Genomic DNA, 5433 nt, shown 5'->3' with positions numbered 1-5433 from the left:
TCATATGAAATTACCTATTTCGTGTGAAACTCCTAATTTCGTTTGAAGCTAATTTCGTGTGAAGCTGTCTTACAGATAATTTCGCTTGAGGATATTTCGTTTTTAAAGGGATTTCGTTTGAAAGTGATTTATATTGTGAAACTTGTTACCAAAGCATGGATTTTGAAGAAGATCTATTGTTGTATTACTATATATCTCAAGAAGAGAGTCCTTTTAAGATTGAAGTAGAACCAGTTTTGAAAGAATCAATTTCAAAAGAACCAGTTTCAATAAAAAAGGATTCAGAAACTGATTTAGATAAAACTGAAAAAGGTTTAGAAGTTGATTCAGAAAAAGCTGAAAATAATTCAAAAGCTGTTTCGGAGAAAGTTCCAGTGTTTGATCACTCATCAGACGAAGAGAGTGACGATGACAGTGTAGAAATTGAAAAACTTGAAGGATATAAAAAAAAGTTTGGACCTCAATTGTTTAATATGTTTTATGCAGGTACACTGGAAAAGCTTAAAAACAAACAAGCTGAAAAAATGAAGATTTATGAGGTAGCAAATGTGAAAGAAAGTGTAAAATTTGAGGAGAGTCAGGTTGACAGTCTTCATCAAGAAACATCTGAACAAAATAAGGCAACTGAGTTGTCACAGAATGATGAAGTCAAACCTGATGAGAGTGTTCAAGTGGAGAAGAAACAAGTGGAAAAAAATTCCAGCTTTGATGGTTGAAAAGAAAGCTGATGATAAACAAATTCTTGGGATGTGCTCAAACTGTGAAAAATCAAAATCTGAAAATGTCAAACTGTTAAGAGATGTTGATAGTTTGACGTTGGAAAATAAAATTTTGAAAGAGAAAGAAAAAGTTTTTGAAAATAAAATAAAATCTTCAGAAGATGAAGATTTTTTGATAAAACTTGAAAATAAAAATTTGAAAGAAAATGAAACAAAATTTCAAGATCAAATAAAAGTTTTAGAAAATGAAAAAACTGTTCTTGAAAAGAATAAAGTTGAAAATGAAAAAGCAATAAAGTCTCATCTTGAGAAAATCTCTCAGCTTGAAAATGAAGCTGAGAGTACAAGAAATAAAATTGATGAGCTTGAAAAGAAATTGGAAGGTTTTGTGACCTCGTCAGAATCTCTGAATCATCTTTGTCCAAAACTGATCAATTCTGTTCCATTAAGTGACAATGTCACAAATTTTGACAAAGTCAAAATTGAAGATTGTGATGAGAAAACTGGTGATGAAGATGAGAAAAGAAAAATATTTTTGAAGTTAAAAGAAAATTTTCAAGAAACTGTTTTTCAATCCACAGAAAAAGGTGAATGTTCATCACAGAAACCTTTGAAGAAAAAATGCAGAACAAAAATAAAGTGTTAAAAATTTAGAAAAAGTTCAAAACAAGAATAAAAGCTCATCAGTTCGATTATCCAATCGTGATTAAAAACCACAAAAATTGGAAAATCAAAACTCACAAAAAGTTGGTAATAAGTGGTGCAGGTTTGACCACAGTGCTCAAAAGAAAAATCCAGCTTACAAGAGGAGTGATGACTACCACAAAGCCAAACAATGTTATGATCTGAGTATTTGGTATGAAAGTGGTGAATGGTACAATAACAGAGTGTGTTACAAGTGTGGCTATCAAGGACACATTACTGTTAACTACCAAAGTCAGAGTTTTGAGACAAGAAGATGCTTTGAATGCCATATCAAATGTCACATTGCCAGAGATTGCCCAATAAGATCAAAGGGAAGATCGAAGGCTGAATCTAAGAAAAAGGCAAAGAAATTAGTCAAAGTCCAAGAAAAGCCCAAAGCACAGAAAATGGACGAAAAGAAAGTAAAGCTTTCACAAGGGCAGAAAGACAGACTGAGTGTAAGACCCTAACACGTTTTAACCAAAAAGACGCAACGGAAATACGTACCGTAAAATTTCTTTGTTATTAAATATTCTTTCATACTTTTCAATCATTTAAAACAACTTCTTTAGAAGAATTACATCATTCATCTTTCATTTTGTAAATAAAATATAATGTACTAATACAAATTAAATGATCACCCACTCCGTACAATCCATGCATCTCTAACTCGATCTTTAAATCTCGTGTCTTTCATGCTGATAATCCATAATTCCGTGCAACCTGTGCTCACCACATACATTCGCATGATTAGTACACCTTACATATATATAAATATATTTTTAAGATTCATAATTACGGGGTCTCATCTCGTTCTATTCTCATATGCATTCCATTCATTTATCCTTTTGAATTCCAACATTTCATCTTGGTATCTAATCTTTAATGAGTCAACAATAATGTACCTGCACTTCATTTCAACCTCAAAAGCAACCCGGTTAACATCGTTAATACTGATGTATATCAACCCCATAAGTACTTACAAGTTTCATAGGAGAGTTCACACGTACAAATACCCATGGTTCAGTAATGCGCTTACATCTTATCTAATCCAAACCATTCATGTATAATAAATTTTACTTCATACAATTACCACTCTTTACAAACTCTTACTTACAGTTTGCATTCTTACATGTTTAAGTGAACAAGTCTTAGTTACATAGTACCATACATATAAGTCTTGTAAATAACAACTTACGTGCACACTCATTTCTATACATACTTACTTATAAGTTCCATCTATTGAAAGGCAATTAAATCTATAGGTACATGCCCATATACTTATTTTGTACCCATGCATACTCGCTTACACGCCCCATTCTTACTCATACCTTATAATCGCTTTTTAATGACTTTCGGTTACATTTCTGAATCCTAAAGATAAATTCAATACTCATCCATACTTCACAAAATCAATTTGGTAAGATTGAGGTACCATATGGATGTATAACGGGGCTTAGAACGGGTTCACGGGTCCGAAATCGAGGAAAAACGAAGAAACAACTTTGCTGGTGGAACCCCACCGTAACCTACAGTATCCACCGTAGCTTACGGTGGCTGGGAATTTCCCTACAGTGTGGGTTGACTGTCTTACGTTGGAAGTAGTGGCATCACCACCCACCGTAGCTTACGGTGGCTACCGTAAGCTACGGTAGAGCCCAGTTCAGCAACTTATGTTTTCTATTTACTTTTGTAAACAACCGTTAGGCCTCCGAACTTCTTTCTTTCCTGTTTTCATATTTCCATGACGTAAATTATCCATATTCATGCCCCATGTCCTTCTAATTTATTAATCATAAAATAAAACTAACTATTACATAACACTAAATTACTTTTCGTGTTTTGACCCATTTGAATTCACCATGCACTTTTCGTTGCTTTTAAACTATAAGCAACATACTACAACATTCTTTCCCTTTTACTATAAGCAACATACTACATGACTCCTAACCTTCATACAACAAACTTTAATTATGTAATAAGAAGTGAGGTTCCGGAATTCACTTACCTTGAGTACTCCAATAAGTGTATTTGTCACCTTGCCTTATCTTGACCCGTTATCCTCCTATGCTTGAGCTCTCCTTGACACGTTCCTATTATCTCATTCCATTACATCCATTCAATAGTTAGTATGCATAATCATACGCATCACTAATCACACTTCTATTCACGTGTCAATCGCTTAACGAGTTCAACATGTATCATAATACTACAATGCTAATCAATCTAACAATTTATCATTCCATCATCACAAAAGTCATACATGAGCTTCTAGCATGCATAATTATGTATTTACATCATGTTCATTATTCTTTCAAAATTCCATACTTAGAATGATAAAATTTTTCTAAGTTAGGAAACTTGTTTCATACGTTAAACATTTCATACCATTTCTTAACACCTTGGTTTTTACACATCCATTCTACTATTTTCTATCAACAACCCGTTTCGACCCGTTGGTGCAATTATATGCATAAACTAGTTGGTAAGTGTTTTAGACACTTAAAACAATCAAATAACTTACTAATAATTTATTAAAATCAGTAGTTCATGATTCATACAAGTGTGCATAACAATACAACTATTTTTACTTAATATTTATACTAAAAATGTGCAGCAACTTTCTGCGCAGCAGCTGTTCACGACACATTTTAACCCATTTATCTTCTGATTCAGTTCTTCATGTTCAAATATGAAATGATCTACACTCAGAGACCTTTCTAAGCATATAAAGATCGTAACAATCGGACGTTCCTATGATTTTATATGATTTTTACAAAATCAGCACAGAAGCTGAAATGCTTCCAAACAGCTTGCTGTCAAAACAGTATTGCCGACTTTGGGCACTGTTTTGGCCTGTTTAACATCCGAATTCAACAAACATGTTCAAACACAAAACGTAGTATGTTTAAATAGCTTTTTGAGCATATAGGGCTCGACCTCACAGGTCCTTCCTATGATTTTATATGATTTTTGCAAAATTATTGCGCAACAAATTTTAATTCTAATCAGCTTTGTTACTCGATACACGTAGCATGTCATTTTGTACACAACATCATAACTAAGCACTTTTCATACTTATAATACATGATCACCTTCATTACTATTTAATTAACATTCCGTACAAGTGATAACACATACTAACCTATACTAGGCATTTCATCAAACACTTGGTGTGCGAACTACTTTCCAAGCATAGTGTACAAGTGGTTTAAGCATGTTCTTCCCAAATTCATCTCATGAACCATTATATTCAAACAAAATCATATTGTCATTAATTCTACATCTTGTTTATCATATAACATCTTATGCATCAACACAATACAATTTCACATCTACATATTCATCATAATCATCTCATACTCATGCACATGGGTTTCATCCTAAATCATCAAGATAACTCAAAATTCTACCATAAATCAACTTAAACACAATAGTATTAACAAGTATTCATTCCAATTTCAATCCAATTCACGGATTCATTCTAACCCCTTTTCATCAACAATCACTAGAACACAAAATTTAACTTACCACATGATTGTGAGTACTAGATCATCAAGAAATCGGGTTCATGCATCAATCTCAACTTGAATCCATCTTCAATTTAGACTTAAAGGGGCTGAATTTGAGGGTTTCTCCTTCTTCCTTTGTGGGTGTCGACATACACCTCCAACACACACACATAATACTGAGTTTTCTAGATTATGTAAAACTTAAACTCAATTTTTCCAAGTTTAGCCCCCCTATTTTGTCACATCTTCACAATTGCCACCAAACTCATTCATTACTTGTTTCGACTAAATAATTTAACTAGGCTAAATAGCCTAGTCATTTTATTTCATGTTTTATCATTTGGAACATATGACAAATATAAACATTCAAGGTTTTAGGGCGTTACTCATATGACGAATGTGAGCATTCGAGTTTTGGGGCGTTACACTGAGGAAGAAGAGGAAGAAAGCAGGAGAGTATTTGGAAAGGATTTTGTCCTCGGATACAACAGGTAAATCAGATAGCAGTTCTGATAAAT

General features: G+C 33.1%; 1 long non-coding RNA gene across 1 annotated transcript; it reads right to left on the bottom strand.

Moving 5' to 3' along the window:
- Positions 1-1921: 1921 nt before the first annotated feature.
- LOC110927748 lies at positions 1922-5079 on the bottom strand. The gene is made up of 3 exons (XR_004889346.1): positions 4935-5079; positions 2203-3496; positions 1922-2126 (listed from the first exon to the last, which is right to left on the bottom strand). It is a non-coding gene; the product is annotated as an uncharacterized LOC110927748 (long non-coding RNA).
- Positions 5080-5433: the final 354 nt, after the last annotated feature.

This window comes from Helianthus annuus, chromosome 3 (assembly GCF_002127325.2).
Source record: "Helianthus annuus cultivar XRQ/B chromosome 3, HanXRQr2.0-SUNRISE, whole genome shotgun sequence".
Lineage (NCBI taxonomy): Eukaryota > Viridiplantae > Streptophyta > Magnoliopsida > Asterales > Asteraceae > Helianthus > Helianthus annuus.
The sequence above is the reverse complement of the archived record's forward strand: the minus strand, read 5'-3'. Positions and strand labels throughout refer to the sequence as shown.